The sequence below is a fragment of the Nylanderia fulva genome, unplaced genomic scaffold, assembly GCF_048542155.1.
Source record: "Nylanderia fulva isolate GAGA-0341 unplaced genomic scaffold, ASM4854215v1 Scaffold27, whole genome shotgun sequence".
NCBI lineage: Eukaryota > Metazoa > Arthropoda > Insecta > Hymenoptera > Formicidae > Nylanderia > Nylanderia fulva.
In genome coordinates, this window is record NW_028190336.1 from 999,854 (window position 1) to 1,022,158 (window position 22,305).

General features: G+C 37.7%; 1 protein-coding gene and 1 long non-coding RNA gene across 2 annotated transcripts in view; one reads left to right on the top strand and one right to left on the bottom strand.

Annotated features, from left to right (window-relative positions):
• Nucleotides 1–22,305, bottom strand: part of LOC114931509 (uncharacterized) — a 79,974-nt gene that overhangs the window by 11,604 nt on the left and 46,065 nt on the right. The window lies entirely within an intron of this gene.
• The window catches only part of LOC146722805 (uncharacterized), a 364,804-nt gene continuing 346,665 nt past the window's right edge, over nt 4,167–22,305 (top strand). Inside the window, exons 1-2 of the long non-coding RNA XR_014924934.1 lie at nt 4,167–4,599; nt 4,837–4,870. This is a non-coding gene — a long non-coding RNA (uncharacterized LOC146722805). The remainder of the gene's footprint in view (nt 4,600–4,836; nt 4,871–22,305) is intronic.

Consider the following 22,305-nt stretch of genomic DNA (forward strand, 5'->3'; position numbering starts at 1 on the left):
GCGAGGCGTACCAAAATTTGAAAGTCAATCGACGATGTCGACGACGGAACCAGTTCTTACGTCGACCGCGGATAGGATTCATGGAGATTGAAAGCGGAGAAACGACAGGAGTGAGGGAGAGAAAACGGAACCTGCGGTGAAAAAACAAGCTTCGATCGATGGTCCTCTTAGTGAATGGACGGAATAATCGGAGCTGCGCGACGAGGGTTAACGAGAGATGAGAGATTAAACTCACAGAAGAAGGAAGTCGTTTGAGCATCGTTCCCTCGCATAATTTATACATTGGTAGCTTCGTCGTGATTTACGGGCGATTTAGCGTGTTCTCTTAGGTCTTAGCGTATACTAGGATGCTTCAAACGTCATACAGAGATATCACGTTAGAATTACTTTCGATGTCAGAGTGTCGCGGGATTTCTTCCGCGTGTCTCATTTGTAAGTCAAAGCGCCGATGTAAATTTCGGTTGACATTCGTCCTAAGTGCATCGCGTGTCGTTTCACGCATCAAAATAATGATCTATCGGTCGTTTGACAGCTGACTTGACTTCAATTTCCAATTTATCATCACAAGAACTATCTCATTAACCTTTCCGTTGTATTCTATCTTTACGATATTGCAAAAATACTTATTTTTTTTAAAGGATTTTATAATTATAAATTTTATAATGGTTTTTATGTTTCCTTTTTTATATTGATATTCTTTTGATTATTTCCTCTTCTGTTCTCTATTAAAAAAAAGAGATTTTGTGGTATTTCTTTTCAGTGAAGTATAGATGTGCGTGCATGGAAACCATGCATTAACTTTCGGCGGATTAGTAGTTATGGGCAATTTTAAAGTAGCCGGAATCGGGTGCTGCCATGTACCAACGATAAATCTACCTTAATATCAGGAGAGAGGCGGATGAAGTCAGCTTAATATCACGGATCCACCTTCGCGATTACCGGTGGAAAGTTTACGAGTGCTGGTTTACAGGTGAAACTCTGCGCGAGGATCGAATCCGAGCAAGAGATTGGGGAATCGATCATCGTGCGAAATGATAAATTTCATAAATTTCATTTTACCGACATCCACGATATACTCCTACTATTTTCCCACGACTGATGTTTTTTTTATATTCTGATTTAGGCGGCAGCTCGGTTTGCTCGGAAACGGTTTCGATCTCTCTATTATCCGCACGGAGGGGACTTTTGCGCAAATTTATGCGACTGAATAGCGATACCCGACGCGAATATACGTTCCTGCGAGATAATTGGATTCGCTCCCTCTTCCCGTGATATGTTTCATTTGTGACGTGGGTTTGACGCCCGTCTAATTGCAAATGGTTCTATTAAGCGAGCGCATTTTAAGAGCCGTGTGCTATGCTTATACGTCCACATTACACACACGTGTAATTGATCTCAACTCCAGACAGATAATGATTATTAATGGCGTGACTTATTAATTTCATCTTTGGCGAATTAAACGTCCGTATCTAAGATAATTCAAGATCTTAGCGCTTGTGATACACATGTGTATATTATTGTTCTAATATAATAAAATTAATAAAAAAGCTTAATACAAAAATTGTCTAACACGAGAACGATATTATTGATGTAAAAAATTGAATTATATAAATATGCATGCATAAGTTTTTAACTTATTGTTAGCAGGAAGAGCATTATGCTTGCCGTAAAACAAATTTGTGAAACTTGAAGTAGAACGAAATTTGAGATTTGACTTAATTCGGAGTTTAAGTCGCGTTATCATTATACCGCACTTTCTCTCGTAAATCGCGTTATGACGGTGTAATTGAAGATTTAAAAGCCCGGAAGAAAGTAATCACGAAATTGCACCGTGAAGGATATTTCTCGAAAACTGTGGGTGGACTACGATTCGTAATTTCAGGAATTATCGTCGAATATAGTCGTCTTTAAGTATCGAAATAATTGTTGCAAGTAGAGACAGGTTCAATTATGATGGTCCATAATTAAGAATCAGGAGATTGCAAATAAAATTTATATGAATAAAAATGAAATGTCTTTTGTCAACGAAAGGTCAAAAGCAAAATTAATTAATTGAAAATATTAATTGGCAATATCGATAATCTGCCATTAATCTCGTAACAGAAACGACGTGGTCGTCTTTCGTTCGTAGATTTTCTCGACATGGCGCACCTCTCGGTAAAGACGAGGTAGGTCGAGATCTGTCCGTGCGAGATGGCTGTGTAACCCATCAAGAGGAGGGATCTAATTACAGAGCCCTGCTTCCTGCAGTAATTAATCGGTACAACCCGGAAGATTTATGCGTCAGATTGAAGCTCGAGATTCCGCATTCGTTCGCTCGACGAGGGCAATGTTTGTCTTTCGTGATCTGAGATGTCGTTATACGAGATAAAACTATTTGCAATTTAATGAATATTAATAATCTCGTAAGGATAATGCAAAATTATAATTTTCGCAAAATTTTTCGCATTGCAAATTGCAAAAACTTTTGAGAGGAAGAAAGATTTCTATAGGGAAAGAAAAAGAAAATTTTATAAATACCCTCTGCCAAGGACACTCTTTCATTCGCGAACTGCAAGACCTGCTTGCACCCTCGAGAGTGCTTAGAACGCAGGATCTTCTCTTCGGTCGGCTAGTGTTAGCATGTTAACACCGTGTTAATATTATTGAGACGTCGGAATCCGGCCGGACGGACCGATCGCTTGAACTACGAGATGAGAACAATGAGTTTCCGGTAACTTTGTGCCTTTGCGTCAGAGACAAGCGACAATAGTCTCATTGTCTCACATGGACTGCATAAAGATGCATTCCTGCGCGAAGAATCTGCAAGGGAACTAGCCCTTTGCAGAATCATATCGGCAAGACTAAGGTTTTATAGTTATGCCGTATAAAAAGAAATTGTGAAATTTATTTGTGTGTGTGTGTTAATTAATATTTAAATTAATATTTAATTTGCTAAAATATTTCATAGAAAAATTCTCTTTTTTCTCACTGTCTTTAAGAAAATATTTTTATATTTATGCAAATAATTTATTATTAAATCAATTTTCTTACAATTCAGTTCAAGATTATATAGATGTGCATGATGACACAAATATTTATAAATTAATAATATTCAAAATTTGAATATACTTGAATGCAAAAAAAAATTTAAATGTCTCATCGATTCACAAACAATTAATTTCCGTATATAGGATTTATCGGAGATCGATCCTATTGAATTGTGTAATGAATAGTAGATAGTGTCGTAAACAACAGTGCATGGAATTGCGATCAGTGTTCTCACGCGAGAATATAGTAAGCACAAAGCGCTAACACATATATTCGCTAGTCACCTGCGAAGTAAAAAGCGCGCGTCCGTTTGTAGATAAACACGTCGCGCTATCAGTTTGTGTCATCGATGATTGCGCAACCGTATCCATCCGCATTGTTAAATACCGTGATCTATTACGTGTCCGTCATCCGGTTGCTGCGACCAGGTCGGGATCGACGAACGATCATTTCTCCTTCGGCGTCGTCGCGCTCGTTAATCTTCGCGATCCTGTCGCGAAACGATGCTGCCGACTCGAGGAGGTAGAAGAGAGATCACGAAGATCACGAGCAGGCGTGTTAAACGTGCCTGGACGATAAACGCATTCGCGCGAACTCAACCGCGCCTTTGTAAACGCCACGAGTGCACGACGATTGTCATAAAATGCGCTCGTAATCCGCCGATCTTGCATCTCGATCTGGATGCTTTGACAATTTAATGTCTCTCTCATGTAAACATTATAATATATTATCATTTCTTCCATTTAAATGTAATTTAACAAAATGAGTAATCTCGTAAATGCGTGGGTGGACCATTTTTATCAAACCCTAAACAGTAATGTCGTGGAATGGAACAATTTTTTATTTGAATTATTCTACATTGTTGATCAATTAATGAATTATAATATTTGATACATTATGAGAAAAAAGACATAATAATTTTTCATGAATCTTTATTCGTTATTAATGATTATTTATTTTATTTGAAGTGAAATGGAAATAGAGAAATGAGTTTTATATAATAATTTATTGTATCGTAATATTTATACACCTTGAAGTAGTGGGAGAGTTTAATAATGATTTTTTGTATAATTTGCTATAATTTGAATTTTATTTTTATGTTACAGAAATCAAGGTACATCCTAAAGCTAGTAATAGTTAGCAAGTACCCAAGTCGGTTTTTGCGAACGGTCCCTCGCGTCTTATATTAATTAATTAATTTTATTCTCGGGAGTGCCGTACAAAGTATCGCGCGAGTATCTTTTTTCGCGGACGGTCTATTGCGTTTTATATTAATTAATTAATTTTATTCTCGGGAGTGTTGTACAAAGTGTCGCGCGAGTATCTATTTTTCGCAGACAGTCCATCGTGTCTTATATTAATTAATTATATAATTTTATTTTCGAAAGTGTCGTACAAAGTGACGCGTATAAATGTCTCTTTTTTCGTGTCGCAAACGATTTGTGCGCGATCGATTAATGTATTTTCGCGAATGCGACAAAGTGTACTTCAACAAAGACAACCTGACTAAGGAGAGGAAGTAAGGAGAGAAGGAGAGGGTTCAGGAGAAAACATCGAAACAACGTTAGGGTGAGCAATCTATTATCTATTATATTATTTTATATGTATAAATTCATAATGTTATTTGCATATGTGCGTTTATTGCTACTTATGTGGATGATTCAATCAAGAATTAGAAAAGATTTTTTATAGATGATATAAAAGCTTTATACTTGCAACAAATATTTTTTTAAATCATCATATAATTATTCCATTAAATATTAATTTTAGTGTTGCTATAATTTGAATTTTATTTTTATGTTACAGATGCATGATTAATCCTGTAACGTTGCATCGATCGGTGAGTTAAGAAAGTTTTATTTTAATAAAAAAGCACCAAGTGTATATATTATATATTACATTTAGCTTAATTTTTTGTTTTTCAAAATTTTTTAAACTTTTCTTTATTGCATACAAGTTCGGCTGCTTTATATATACTTGCTTTTTTAATCCTTTTTGTTAGAAAAGTTTATTGTGTAGAAAATTATTAGTTGTTTAGAAAATAAATATTATGTCATATTTTTGGGGTAAAAAGTGAAGATAGATTACAACTAAGTTGTCTTATCTATTTTACCCCTGAAAGATATCACGTCGTCATTTTACGCCTGTAATTATGACGATGACAATCTCGTTAAATCTTCTCAACCGTAAGACACAAAAAATAAAGAAAATAACTCGGCTATATCCGTCCGCGTTAATCAAAACATCCCGTAATAACGGTCACGATAACGATCGGAAATTCTAGAGATTCACGGTTAATTGCACTTGCAGCATTGCGTAGCGCTTAATTCTTAAGTCGTCACTCTTCAGTCGACGGCGTTTTCTTCGTCCGCCTCCAATTTCCGCGGACGCATGTTCCGCGGGCGGTGTAAAAAGACGCATAAGCGGAGATTAAACGTCCGATAACGTCGAGTTGTTTCATCCGTAAACCTATCCTCAAGTACCGTTCACATAGAGTTCAGGGTTAATCAACAGAGGCTCCATTCCGCTAATTTATTCAGAATTCACGCGAAATTGTGCAATCTTATTTTGCCTTTTTATTCTTAATTTTGGAAAATTTAGACATCGGGTGAAAAAAAGGATGTAGTTACAGTTAACGGATGTTGATGTGAACGATACTTCAGGGCAAGCTCGCGTAACCATCGCGTCGCCTTCGGGCCCTTCGCGGCCGAGAGACGGTGGAAGGTTACTTGGAAACTCGCGGGTGCAAGATAGTTATACCTATCTATCTACCTACGCCCGATGCAGCAATTCCCGTCGACATCCCACGGTGCGAAGATCCTTAGCATCAGCCTCGAGGCGCGATTTTGCGGTGTTTTGAGATTCGCGATTGTCTAAGAGACACGATTCGTCTGACCAGCCACCGAATCAATGATGTTTTTTATGCGTGATATTTTTTAATCGATACCTTTGTATTTTTCAATTTGAAACGCTTATTTAACATATTTTATCATATACGTGTATCGCAAAAATATCTTGGTAGTTTGTATGGTAATAAAATCCTGAAGTGCAGGCGGACTGCTCGCTAATTGCCCGATAACGAGTCCAGTTAATTCACTTCGAGAGACCCTATTCACTCGATGAATCGTTCCACAAATTCCAACGATATCAAATAGAATTGCGCTTAACGATCGGGAATCTCGCGTTTAGAAAGTCGATCTAATTAATTTCGCGCTACCGGCATTTTACGACTTTCTTTCTGCTTCATCGAACCGAAGAATGTCCGTGATGCTGTAAGATCGAGATATATCGGTGCATTCGATTCTTGTTAATTTTATTGTGGAGAATTATCGAGTTTATATATATATATATATAATATGCGAGATTCGAGACAAGATAGAATGTAAAAATAATATATCTACAATCAACGACGCGAGGAATACAATATGGATAATAAATCGCTCGGCAAGGTCGAGTGATTCAATAAACGAGACAGGTGAACGCGATGATCCGCAAGGTAAGTGACATAATTGAAATCGCATGAATGTGAGAGGCGAGGAAAAGATGGAATCAAAAGCCCAGGATATATATATAATAATGATTGGCGATAAATCTGCATATAACAACATTCGCTTTCCGCGAGAATTCTCTCTATGATTGCAATCTATTATATTTAAATATGATCCACTCGATTGTCTATACTCCGATTATAAAACATACTCTGAAAATTTAGATTGGGATTTTTTGGTCCCTTTGTCATAAATTGTTCTAATTAGAAAATTCTGTATAGGAAAGTAAGAAGTAAATCTTCCGCGATAAAGTAAATTTCTATATAATATAACATACAATTTAATTTTATAATATAATTTTATATATTTTTTTAAAAAATAATTATATTAAATATAATTTGTTTGTTTTTTTTAATGAAAAACATTATTTCGATATGAGATCAATGTTCCATGCAGAATCGATGATATATAACGAACAATAAATTTACACGTTAGATTTGACTTTCTAATGGCACGATCGCGCTAGGAGGTGTCGCGTATCGCGCGTAGGAAAACTGTCGTCGTTTCTCACGTGCCGCGAAGAAAAGCGTCGTCCCGATCATTATGAAACACGCGACCAACGTCTCCTATCGGCTAATCGTATTCTCTCAAGTCGCCAATGGATAAGCAAGCACGGCCGACCTCATTTCAGGCTTTTATATTTTTCTTCACCTTGCGACAATGGATCACGCGGGAAAAAAGCGTGCGTTGCCTCTTGTAAGTGAGCGGCCCCGAAGGAGGAACTCTCTCTCGTTGGCGGGTCGGACATGGGTACGGCTATAGGGACGCACGCGAAGGGAAATTATGACAAAGGGATCAAAAAAGAGGGAGGAACATCGGCATTTCTTCGTGTACGACGTGTAACGCATGCGGGGTTATTATCGCCCACGTGCGCTAACAGTACGCGCAATTGAATCTCTGTTTTGCGTCCCTTCGGGGCTTGCGTGCTCCGCTGACGACAATACCGAGTTCGCCCACAATCGGGACTGTCTCTTCAGCACAAAGCGATATATTGTACATCCCTCAGACTTGTCCGTACTCGGTAGAAAAGAATTGCCAAAGCTGAGTTATTAATGATATTTCGACTAAGAAACGTACTATGCAATCCTTTAACTTTTAAAGAGAAGCATCCCCTGACATTACGATTTTAAACCATTAAGATCAAAAATTAAGAATAATATTTAGACTGGAAGAAAAATCTTGTGTTAACAAATATTCTGTTCGTAAATGAACGAAACAGAATTACTAGTTGAATTTACCGGAATTCCTTTTAATGCAACAAGTATCTTGTTTGCACAAACAATTGATTTATTATGTGCAAACAAGATGCTTGTTGCATTAAAAGGAATTCTGGTAGATTCAGTCAGTAATTCTGTTTCGTTCATTTTGAACAGAATTTTCGTTAATGCAACAAAATGTTTTTTCCAGTGCACACACTTTTTAATAATTTTATAGAAACTTAAATAAGAAAACTTTTTTGTATATTATGCATAAAATGAAAGTCGTGGGAAGAATTTTGTGCCATAACATTTTATATAATATCAGTCAGCGTAAAACGTGAGATGTAGAAGTGTCGGTTGCCTATCTTATCAGCTCGAAAAACCGCGGGGGCTTTGTAATTTAAACTGGTATGTGCAATCTGGAAATTGCAACACACAGGATATATAATAATAACGATCGTATTACCGGTGAGGTTTCGTGATTTCGTAATTCCGTTAACCGTATTATGTTAGATCTGCGTTCGTGACTATACCTATTTTTTCCTACCGACATAAGTTTACCTGCAGAGAAAACTTCAATCTCAGGCAATCCGCGAATGCACTTTTTGAGAGAGATGCACTTTGCGCACGTAAAATCTCGTCGTACTTCAATCTCCGTCATATATACATATATATATATATATATTTGCTTAGAAATTATACACACATTCTTGATGGTTATCGACGATATTCATCTTAAGTAAAAATGAATATATATGTCAATCCAACTTCGAGAGTCATATATAGAGGTCGACGATAATTTACGTTTATTCGAAATATATTGACGTGCGTCATACGCATGATTATTCTTGACATTTACCGAAGTCAAACGACTACCCTCCTTTTCTAGAAGTAGTTTTCTTCGCATAGATTGAAGAGTCGATTTTTTTACGAAATACCGTAAAACTCGCGAAGCAGGCCGCATATGTGCATACATGCATACTTATATGTGCTTCGGGTCGTAGGTGCGGAACGAAAGCGTAGGCGTTTCGGCCATTATGTACCTGACACTGTGACAAGCTCCTCGCATGAGTTCCTGAAGAATCGCAGTAGTGGAAAAAAGGAAAAGGAGGATACGCAATTGGATAAAATTGGCGTGGGCGCCCTCCGATCGGTCGACTACGTTAGAGGTCATTGATTGCAAAATTTAGAACAATGCGGCAACCTTTCGCTTTCCGGCGTTTGTTATGTCATTATATGCATATAGGAGTACGTGAGTTTCTTTTGGAAAATCTAGTCGCTGTGACATAACTGGAAAATAATGTTCGCGCTTGTGTAATACATATTGCCATCAATGTCCGTGTAATATCGATACCTCGTGACCTACAGAAATTACGAAATTTGACTCGTCACCTTTTTCCATCGCCGTCATCGAGTCATTTGCATAATGGCTGGACGCTGCGTACTCGTTATGTTTATGCGATTATTGACACTTGTATGAATCACCTTTTGACTTACGCGCACTACGTAACAATGATAATCTTTGAGAGTGAAAAAAACGCGTCATTAATTGACTAGTATAACAAATGGTCACCGTCGAGTAGCAAGGTGTGAAACCGCAATCTACCTTCCTACGTGCCCATGTTAACGACCCTGAGGAAGAACTATCGAGGTGATCGGTTCCAATCGGTGGTTCCATTGATCAATATAGGCACTTCGAGATTAATTGAGCGACTTTTTTAATTAAATATGAGAACGATGATTCGATATGTAACCAAGGTTGGCATAGACATTTTATCAGAGTGAGTTTGATAAATGCTTTTGTCAAAAATGCTCTTTTGTAATTTTAATACTAATAAAACTTAAGCTCATCGGTATGGTCGAACTATTATTAACTGATGCACCGAAACGCAAACAATTGTAGACAATTCAAGATCGATTGACCTGAATGATTCGTAATTCTTGCTTCTTCAATGAATCCGTTCATCGGCACTGTTTGTCGACACTGTTTTGCTTAGTGTCACATCCTGGCTATTGTCCTTGTTTAGCATCGTCACTATTTTAAATTGCACTATAAATATAACTGTGATGAAAAATTTCGCCGCTGAATCGTCATTGTTCGATGTCGAGATATAACTTTGCTTCGATATCTCAATTCTTCTTGCATCTTTGAAAATCATTCTTTGAAATAACATTATCGATATCAATCTGTATATGTACAGCAATTTTAAATTGCTATTAGAGCCGAAGCGCGATAAATTTTATTATATCTTTGAAATTTGAAATAAGATAATAATAGAAGTAAATTTGAAGTTAATGCTTGCTTATTATTGATGTTCTTCAAAAGAAAGCGTTATCAAGTTGATTCACAAATAGTCACGATTTTGCAGTTCCAAAAATATGAAGTAATGAAGTAGCACGAGTATATGAATAATGGCGTCACGTTTCATTCGTCGAACATCTATCATTTCGAAATATAAATTCCATTCTCTGTTCGTAGTATCTACGAGTATTAACCTGTCAAGTCGAACATTGCGCGAATGCGTGTACTCCTTGATCCACTTTCTTGGCGGGAAAAATTATTTATCGCGAACGATATCCTTCTTAGCGTGATTAATCGCCTAAAGCCAACCTTGAGTAACTCTAGGACGATGCACGTACAATTATGCAGCATTCAAATGAGCGGTTACTGTAACGCATCAGTTGAAAAATTAATAATATTTCCGCAGCTGTATCGAGGAAGATTTTTATTCTCATGAATCGATGTACATATAATTAATACATTAATTCAATGTATATATATATTTTTCTTAAATATTCTCGAGCTCGTCAAAATTATTTTAATTATATATTGTTCTCCATTTCGGAAAAATTTTTCGAATCACGATTCAAGTTCTTTTCTCTGATGTATTATAAATTTTTTTTACCAGACGACATAATCGTTACGTGATATTTTCCACGTGTATAAATTCTTTTCGCGAGCGATCGACACATGCGGGGATTTATGCGGAAGATGTGTTCTCGAATTCGCGACGACTCGGTCGTGAAATCGGATAATAGAAAATAAAAAGAAGGCGTGCACGGCGACGTGATGCGGATGTAGACGTTATTATACGGCGACAAGTGAATAATTTTACGGTGAACGTCGCTATAAATTAGTTTGTCCCGGCGTGTCGCCATCACTCATCTGCATAAGGCCGTGTCTTGCATTAGGCAAGAAACCGCGATTGATCACGCGCGCAGTGGCATCCTCTTTTAATTTTTTCGCAAATAAAACATTTTTATTTAAATATTTAAAATGACAAATTCTTGAGAAATCATCGTAGCGATTCCGCTGATATCTTATATCGGATTTAAACATCTCTCGTCGATGTTCGACGATGTAATCAAGCATTCTAACGTTACTGCATGTTTTTATAATCCCGATTTGTCCCCGGGCAATAGTTCAGGTCCTTTGAAACGAGTAGTTTCTGGAAGAGGCTAATCGCGGAAATAGCAATCAAGCATTCGCGTAAAATGACAGCTTAAGTAATGGATGCCGCATTCCAGTGTCATTCTTAATCCTAGTCTGTCATTGGGCAAAAATCGAGAATCACGACATATGTAAAGTACTGGTATCATAGTAATTGCCATAATGCATGTAAAATAGACTATTTGTCCGTATATATTATATAATTTTCTCTGAAAGATGCTTCTGACACGATTAATATTTATTATTATCATTTATTTCTTAATCCCGATTTTCTCATAAAATCTAGTAATATAATCATGATTCAATACGGTTAATGTAGTAATGGAATTGAAACGTAATAATTGAAAAATTTTGACAGGAGCATGAACGGATCTGTCAAACTTTCGTTCGGAGCAAAAACGTCTGACAACCGTGAGACAAAGGCGGTGATGGGGCGATAGAAATTCGGACGTCGAACATGAGTGAAATTAATATTGGGGATAAAAAGATAAATGAGATTTTTAATTGGGCGGTGTTGAAAGGCTTCGCGCGGGTCGAAAAGAAAACACGAGGAGAGGCGTTGAACGGAACGAATGAACGAACGCGAGAATGAATCGCGAGCACGTGCACCGGCTGGCACCGGTTTCGTATTTAACACGGCAGCGAGAGGCCAGTAAAAAAAAAGACGAGGAAGACCGACGGGTGTCCGAAACTGACTTCCGCAGAATCCATTAACATTCGGATCGCTCCCGATTAAGGACGCGGATCAGCGGACCGAAGTGTAATTAGCTAAAAACGAGAGTTTAATTGGGGAGCTGATAAAGACGGGGCCTCGATCTACTTAATTCCAACTCGGTGGTCGGTATCGTGCGATCGCGCAATCGAATTAGAATTAATCGATCTGTAGGATTAGATTGAGCGATCGTTGTGGTTTGTCAGGCATCTGCTGTTGCTGCTACTGCATAATTGCCAGATTAGATTGATTCAATGCAATTTGATGCGTACACACGCGTGTCTCATGACACGGTAAATAAATACATCGTAGTTTGTACCGTTACAAGTTGAGAAAATCGACGACGATTGGATATACTCGAGAATCGGATAGCGATGTCTATCTTAAACCTGAAGTCCTGAATTACGAAGCACTAAAACAAACGAGAGAGAGTTTGTTTCTCGTTGCTTGTGTGCTCGGAAAGTTTTATAAGGGAGAGAGAAATGCGCGACGCGTACAGACCGGAAGTTTTATTCTGGTTGTCTGTTTTTTTTTTCGTTCTTCAAGATGCTAGTCGAACCGGATAGATAGTCATGTGGTAATGTGTCAGATAAATATGCAGACGTCGAAACGAGAAGCGGAAGCGCGCTTTCCCGGGAACAACTGTCGGAGCGTTTAGAATGCAAGAATCGCGTCGTCGACCGCCTTTGCAAAAGTTCGCCATTGAGGAATGATGGCGAAGAAAAAGAAGTGCGGCCTGGCCTGGGTGACGCGGCGAAACGAAGCTACTGACTTCCTACTTCGCGTCTCGGCACGTTCGCATGGTGACCGATGCACTTGCGCGGATCTTATAAGATTGTGGTGCACGCGACATTACGTGCGCCTCCGGCACGAAAGTTTTACCTTTTGCGGTTTGCATCTGCGGTTTCGCGCGTGCGGTAGACATCCGTTGTCGTCGAGCTCTCCCGGATAATTTCTAAATTTTCATCCCTTCTGATTCTAATAATTATGTTGTCGCTAGGTCGCAAAGTGCTTCATCAGCTGATCGTATCTTTTAAATTCAATTAACCGTTATAATTAATATTTTTTTATAATATTGATTCTCGTTTTTTTTTAATATTCATAAATGTTTGACAGGTAACATATACATAAAGAAACAGAATTTCTGAAATATATAACATCAAATATTTTTGCACTATATATAATTTATTGTATGTAATCGTAATTTAATTAAGATTTTTACGCGAACTTTATTAGAATGTCATTAAAATATTTCTCTCCTGGTACATGTATTAGATTCTTCATCTCGCAGCGCGATTTTACGACCGTGTTCGTGGTCGTTGTTGTTACCTCGCTACCATGTAACACACGCGCGTGTGTCGGACTGAATATTGTGTTGCCGACACGAGAACGTAGGGCTTCGGCGATACACGGGTCTATAATGCAACCGCTCGAGTGGCAACTTAACTCGAGGAATAATCAAGCCCTTAACGAACGCGGTGAGGTTAACGTAAGCGGAGGTTAGCCAAGGTTAGTTCCCGATTGACCGGCGGTTAGATGGACCTTACGGTGTAAACGCTCGCGGATGCGGGTCCTGAACGAGGGCGAGGTGTGAGAGTGCATCCGATCGATCGAGTGCAATTCGCGTCCGCGTGATTAATTTTGATACGCTTACTTTTTTGCGTTTTTCATTCGGTTAAAATTAATTTTAAGTAGACATTTGAATTAATAAATTAATTTAAAAATACGTTGATCTCTGTATAAACATCTGTGATAGAAAAATGAGATACTTATTCGTTGTTTGTCAAAATAAAGTCAACTATAAGCGACTTTTGCGGTGTAACCGGTTTTTAAGATGACTGACTGCAATTACACCCAATTTAAATCGCCCCGAGGAGCTCTTTAAATGAGAGGGAGACGAAGGAATGGGTTTACGGAATGGTTGTCCCGACGTTCTCGTAAGATATGACACGTGAATTATTTCGCGGACATTTCTCCTAAATTATAAATGCACCCCAAATAAAGCTGCCGGGCGCATCTTCTCTCGTTTCAAGAATCGAACGACGCGTAACATTTTAAAACCATCGAAAATTTATCATTCCGCGCCGCTCTTATATTATTGCTTTCGCGTCCTCCGACAAGACGGCGCACGAATATTCTCCGTGCGAAGCTGACATATACTCTCCCTCTCTCATTGTATGCAGATTCGCGTCTAGAAATCCCGGTGGAGGACCACACGTCTTCTTTATTCGCCCTCGCAATGCTCTTTGGGAAATTTCATGAATAAATAAGTCTCGTAATATGATTGGTGCGTTGAAATATCTCGGTGGGTGTAAAATAAATTTTTCTCACGATTATACAAAAAATATACATTTATATATGTACAATATATTATAATATACATTTGGCAAACATATAGTCTAAGCAGAAAAAAATTAATCGCCTACAAGCCTTATCTTAATAACACGTACATTGATGTAAAGCGTGAGATTGATGAAAGAAATACAAATAAAAATTTTATACGTATATAGATTTTTTAACTTCTCTCTATCTTTGCTTTTGAAATAAATTTTATTAGCATAAAAAAGAAGAGACGGAGGAAGACCCCCCTGTTCGAGCAATTTATCGGATCAGGGTTAAGGTGTAGTCGATCGATCGAAAACAATTCGCCAATCATTTAGGAGACAGATACGTTTTTCAATGATCGTCGACAAGATTTATGATGCTTTATTGATGCATATAAACTCATGTAAATAACGTAACCGGGCAGAGGTCATGTTGGAATGGTCGTTTAGTGCGTTCGAGGTACATCTCGTACGACCGGCTACACTCGTAGGGCTTCATTCATTATGCTTTATTCATAAAACGTTCCACGTGCACGCGCCTTTGAGAAAAACGACTGTTACGACGACTTTACAGGCGCGTTCAACTCGAGAGAATTTCTTTTGCAAAAGACATGGCATTTGCCATCTTACGTAACTAAATATGTTTTCTTCTCTTCACACATTTGAACAAACATCTTTTATTATACGTATATAAACGAGATTTCACAAAGATGCGATTACATTCTTCTTCAATGAAATTCATTCTGAACTTCGTGAAAAATTTTATTCGTAAACGTTATTATATGCGCGTGTCGCTGTATATTTTTTCCCAATCGAGTCGTAAAATGTAAATAGCAGGCTATGTAAGTGATTCGCGTTTGCGCTGAGAGCCACTGTAAGGTAAGAATCTGACGGTAAATTACGAGCTACACGAGTACCTACACAGGATGTCCAATCTGCGCAGGTGGTCGACCAACGGTTGGACGTCCGCGAAAGGATGTGCGCGAGGGAATTACAAGAGACAATCAGTCAATTTTTCTCCCGTTTCGATAACGAACCCTGAGTAGTAGAGGGGCAAGAAGCAACCGATCTGTATATCAAAGTCAATTCGCGAAATTATTTTTGAACGGTCACGATCAGTGATATATATGAAAGATTATCTGCGACACTAATTTATTCTATTTTTTTTATATAGAATTAGAGTGACATAATTGACGGAATATATACTAAAATAACTGAAGTAACTAAAATATTTAATGTAAAATATCGATTTTTCCACTATTTTCGTAATATGCTTCAAAATATTAATTCCGACGAGCTATTTGAAATATGGAGTATTTTCTGCTAATATAAGTTTTTGCAATTTATTTTGAAATTTGAAAAAAAATTGAATTTACATCTATAAAGTCTAAGTTTTCTATTTTTATTCTTATGGCGTGAACTAGTTATTGAGTTACATAATTTGTATGTCATTTCAAAAATAGAGACAGACAAGAAGCGCGTTACTTCTATTAAAGTTAATTTATATCTTGTCATCCTCAATTTGATTTTATATCAAGATTCTTCAATAACTGACAATGAATCTTAGACAGTTCAGTGATGTAAAAAATATATATTTTTAATTCACCTTATTTACATAAAAATATCAAATCGCAGAAATATTTTAAGAATAAATGATAAAAATAAATATATTTTAAAACGCAATGAAATTTTATTTATAAAAATTCATAAAAAATGTTTGAATATTTTTATATAAATTTCATATATTATGTTATAAATTCTGTGAAACAAGTTTTGAAAGTTGTGATATTTACGCAAGTAATTTTCCACTTTTACATTAGATGTAAGCAACTTAGCGAAGTTTCTCAAGGAATAGACGGAACAAGTAGAGAAATCTCGTAAGAGATAAACGTCAGGTAGAAGTTACTTCGTGTGTCTATGAGATATTACTCGTAAAATCTCTTAATAAAAGCTCGCAAAACATTGAATTTCTTTTTCCGCTGTGTCATGCATAAAATCTGTCAATGTTGAACCCCCTTTCAATGTGAACGTACTGTTTCTGCGATTCCTGTACGTGTTCTTTTAATACGCTAATATATTATTATTCTTACATTTATTAATGAGGAACTCTTCATTAAATTACAATCTTTTATTGTCTTATATGCATAAGAATTGGAATTCTCTTTTTGAAGAGAAATTGAGTCATTAAAAGTATCTTATCATTCTAATCTAGAACTACTGTTTAGTCTCAGAAGAAATCTTATCTTGAGTCAATAAGATGTACAAGTACAAGCCTTACAAAATTAAAGATACTGAAATTTTTTGCGATATTGCTTGATACGAAGTAAACTAATAAAATTAAAAAAATACATTATCATAAATGTTTATGACATGTGTATAAAATTATAAAAATCAATAAAATGAGGAAAACTTTAATAAAAAAACTGATTAGGCGAGGGTTAAATATAGAATATCGCGTGAATTTATATGGTGGCCTTGTGTCAGTTTGTCGCGACTATGAATCAATCATTTTTACATCAATATAAATGTATTTATCAATGCCAATTACGGAAGATATTCTTATACTTGACCTCTCGTGACAATTGAACGGATATTGCGTAGTGTACATCAAGGTTGCACGACAATGATGAATATGATATACATGACATATTGTGTCAGCTACTATACTATCTATTGAAATCGCAAGCGATTAAGACGACGTGACGCGAGATGACATAAAACTCTGTATGAAATCTTTGTTATCACTTTTGTTGTGAAATGTCTTTCAAATATTCATATCGCATCTCTGTGTATCGAGTACAAGGAACATGTTTGCGTTAATATATCATGACGTTTCAGCAGATTTTATACGCGTCGGCTTATCGGATTAACTCGTGCCAAGTTAATTTCGATCTCCCTCTTTCCGATCGTACGCTATACAGAGGGTGATCGTTTTCATTGACCGGCGTATCTGAAGAAAGAGCGTATCTGATGGGACCAGCGCCATCGCAATCTAGAAGACGTGTCAGACGTTTCCTACGTAAGAATATATACGCGTGCACGCTTATACGACGGCGATGGAGAGGGCACGTTTTCTCCGAGTACGTCTGGACGCAAAAATAGAAATAACACGATGCTTAGCATGAGAGAGCATGTCTGGCATATACGAGGCGGGACTATCGATACCTGACAGCTGACCCTTACGGGGGTCAGCACGAGTAGGCGAGGCCCTACGATGCAACGGAAAAGGAAGTCGTGACTCAGTTTCTTCTCCCTTCTATCTATCTTTTGCTCGGTTTTCATCATGCGAGATCGAGATCGATTTCTCGTACATAATTCTCTCTCTCTCTCTCTCTCACGTTATTTAAAAGTGCCTCAATAATTATACGGTAGTCAGATATTATACACGAGATAAGAGCAATTTGAAAACTTGTTTCTCGGAAAATTTAAGTTGACTACTCCTATTACTAGCGTTACTTGATCGATTAAATAAGTTTATGTTAATGAAATAACGAATAATTACTACTAACGTTGACTCGCAAATCAGATTAAAGATTATGATTAAAACTGTTATTATCACACGCGTAAAAGTGTTGTGCATCGAGAGAGTTCAGCGCCGTCGTTGACATCTCGGGAGATTTTAATTGCAATTATCACAGTTCGGTAAATTATTATTAAGGATTTCGTAGAATGCTCAGATAATATTCATCACTTTATTTCACTGCAATGCTATGCGTTTATATAGTCTTGCTCGAGTATCCAAGCAATTTTCAAGTGATTTCGCTAAGCTTAATCCGGCTGATATTTTTGGCTTAGAGTGCGATAAAAGCGCATAATCCAGCTGATATTTTCGGCGTCACCTGTCAGTGCCCAGAGACAGACCCGCTCGGTCAGCGTGTAATCTTGAAACGGGAGGACCCACGTCGACGTGACGGTCCCATTAAAATGATGAGTGCATGTCCACGCTGACGCATTCGGTTCCCATTCATATTACGAGCGTTGTTAATCTTACGTGGGGTCCTCTTTCCGGCTACTCAGAAACATAACGAGGCGATTCCGCTGGCGGTCTACAAAAGTGGCGACTCGAGAAAACCATTAAAAATGATAACCGGCGCTCTCTCCCGGTCCAGATTGGGATCTACCACATTCCGTGAGAGTGTAACATCCTTCTTCTTCTTACCTTCCAGCGCGACGACCGCAGGTGCGCGTGTCAGAAAATATCTCCGAACAAGACGTCCATATATATGTTTCACCGTAAAAGGAAAGGAAAAATGGAACGATTCTTTTTCGTCAGCTCTTTGCGCGAGTTTTCACGAATATTCTCTTGCATTCTCGCGTCGATATTTGATAATAACGTTCCCAAAATTTTTATGTATGTCAATTATATATATATATATATATATATATATATATATGTAATACTTTATAATATATTATACATATATTATTATATATTATGTATATACATTTATTATATATATTTTCGTATCTAATACTGTTTTAATTATCTGTGAGAATTAGACGCGATCTGGCTATATTCAACATACGATTACTCAGTGTCTGATCACGATAATCTATTTTCACTGCTAAATTCGCGGAAACGCGAATCTATTCGGAAGATGCGAGTGAATTTTAGAATTTGGCTTTTGACACAACGTGTCTCTTTATCATGCCTCTTTATCACTTTGACATCGCTTTGCGTTTGCGTTGCCGCAATTGTTCGCACGCCTATCGTCAATCAATCAGTCTCAACTCAGTTTCACGCCGTTGCACGTACATTTTCGGCGACGCCACGTCATCCGCTCGCGAATACATGAATACATATGTGAATGTTACACAAAACAATGAAAGCGTATACATGTTCGTTTTCCATCTATTCGTTCCGGCGAGTGCGTCGCCATTGGCCGGCATTATAATTCTTGGCACAGAAGCTTATTGCGGCCTTTTTCGCTGCAGCTGTTACCCTCGTCAAAGTCCAACCCGATATTGTCTGTCCCTTCGTACTCTGGTTGCTACTTAAGAAAGCCGTAAATCTTCATTTGCGTTCGTTACCGACGATAGTTTGACTATCGTCGTTGACATCTGCATCAAAATTTGCACAGCTTCGGGTATACTCAAATTTTCATAGTTTAAGTAACCAAAGATTATATTTGGTTAGCTTGATAAAATCTGAGATAACTATAAAAATAGCCTCGGTCTACTTCTTTCTTTGAACGTAGAAACATTTCAGGACACTCCAAAAAAAGGTTTCTATGAAAAGGTATCTCGGATCTATGCAGCACTTGGAACGCTTTTGCGATAACTAATGGATATGGAGCATAAATAGCAGGCGATATCGGAAGATTCGGGTCGTCCCAGATCCCTAAACCTTTTAAGCTGCATTAACAATAATGCTTTGAATTAGTTTACGATGTAATTTGTTAACAAATGGACGTTATCGTAAAATAATATAATCAAGCATATATATATTTTTAAGTTTTTTAAATTAATTATTAGAAATTTTTTAAACTTTTGAAAACAAAAAATTTTTCTCAATTAAATTTTATATGACAAAATGATTATAATTTTATTAACATTGTATAAAATGTAATTTCATCTTAGCTTGCACAAGCGATATGATGAAGAAACTTTAATGTTAGTTCGTCAAATTGCTTAAAATTTCGTATTTCGAAACTCGTGTTTCTCTAATTGGTTGGTCAAAGAAAAATTTTTACGGTTGAGCCATATAATTTTCTGGTAATCTGTAACTTTATTGCTTGATTATTTTAGTCGTTTTGGTCTCGTTTTTTACTTCTGCTTCTGTTTCGTGTATTTGTCATAGTATATACCTCACGCAAATGGAATTCGAGGAAACCCCATGTTTTCGTGTCTGATATATTACTACGTGCCTAACTTATTATTCATGTTCACGCTTCTACCGGAATCAAGCAAAACATCGCAATGATGTCGGCCATGCCGCGTCTCTTTTTGTCAGGCGGTTGCCGCAGAGGAGTTCCAGGAAGGAAGGCGTATTACCATGGGATTATCCTTGTAGAAAATCTTCACGGTTGTCCGAACTTTGGGGAAGCTCGTATTATTCTTATACGCGAGCTATGTTAGCCGGTTGCGAATTCTGAAGATTGTCTGGGCCGGTCGAGAGTGTTGGGCATTATTAAACATCGTGAAATACGAGGGTCTTAGTGGGCTGCTTCTTTAATTTCGAGTGCGCCGACCATCGCGCAGGTACCTATTAACGATCATTTCGAATTTCTTCTTTGTGAAAAAAAAAGAAACGCCGCGGGAGATGGAATTGTGACGAAAAGGGGTGGAATTTTAACTTGAACGAAAATGTCGGGCGAGACGAAAGGATGTTCGCGAAGCGTGTAAATTGATGTTTGACGTGTTCAAAGATGTATGTCATATTCTATGACCACTAGAGTGATTTTGATTGGCTCACTCTCTCGTGCTTTCGACACCGCTTTTCGTATCCGCTCATAAAGACTAATGTAACCTATAACGTTGACGAGCCCATCATTCATCAAACGAATCTCTCGCCTCCAAAGAACTTTAACGATCGACGGTTAACCCAGTTGCTTGCGCGTGTGATGCTGGACAGATGCGAGAAGAAGCGACTTGACGATCCAGAGGGACTCCATAAATCAGCGTATTTCGGTATCGCGGAAGCCACAGGTATTTATACAACTCTAAGTTCGCGCACTTTGTGTTTGGATGCATCGGTGCATCCAGCGCGTACACTCGTCGCGATGCACGTTGGTCTGCGACGAATTTGATACCCGGCCAAGTGTGGCTCGGCTCGAAATTGACTCACTCGACTCGCGTTGTGGACCAACTTAGAAGTTAATAACGCGGTATCGGACTGGCCAGCATCAAGCGGGTCTGAAAAGAATTTCGTGAACGCGAGGGGATTTAAAAAGGGAGACGTGAACATAAAAAGTGCGCGAATCCGAGGGCGATTTGTATCGATAGGCGAACATTGAAAGGGGTTGCGTGGTATAATAATAGAGGATAACTGGAGCATGGCGTCGCGACGACTGTTCTCGAGTGATGTAAAGCGAAATAATGCCTCCTCACTTCTCCGTCTTCACTCTAAGTAGAACCAAAAAGCGTCGCTTGTGAAACGTCTTGTGTCTAAACTTATTATTTCGCTATTTAATATGTTGTTTATTGCAGTCATCCAAAGAAATATGATTGTCTCGAGAAAAGTTATGCAGAGATTTATTAGACACTATTGCATTAACTTTATTTAACGTCTTTCTCGTTGTCATGAGGTATAAAATATTGATGACAAAATATTTATTGACCGAAATATTTCACGAGTATGAAATAATAAATTAAGAATCCACGTTCTCTTCTTTTCGCAGAAAGCTAGAAATGCATCTCACTCTATTAATACGCATTATAATAAATATTGATATTATTATTCTTTATATATATTAAATATAGATATATTTATCTCTCTATAGTATTAAAAATTGTTCGTACTATTTAATCAATAACATCTGGATCGCGTTAACGACATAGATATTAACGCACGTTTCTTTCATACCTTGGAGATCGTTTGTACGCGATAATTTATGGAAGAGATATCGACAAGTTCGCGGCCCGTATACGTGTCGAAATGAAAGCGCGGATATTAATTTCTCCGATAATATATTAAGCAAAGACATACTGCGCCCGAGAATTTATGGCGGACGTACCTATTCTCGACATCGTGACCGGCAACGGAATTGCGCGCATTCTACGATACTTTAACGGTCAGTGAGTCGCGAATAAAAAAGGCGACATATCCCATTGAATTTATAGCATTCCGGGCTGCGTGTGACCCCTAATGGTTCCGCCAACCTGTACATTTATCACAATCAGTGCTCTCAATTGGTCGGGCGTGGGTGTGCGGAGATATCGGGCAAAATTTCCAACGAGAATACCGAAGAAAGCTGCTCAGTCGTATAGCTATATCGTTTTCGCGTCTTATAAAATCCCGAGCTCGATAACTTGTGTATTGTATGCGCTTGTCGTATAAATGCGTCGCGACTTTATATATTTCACCAGTCACGATTGCTCT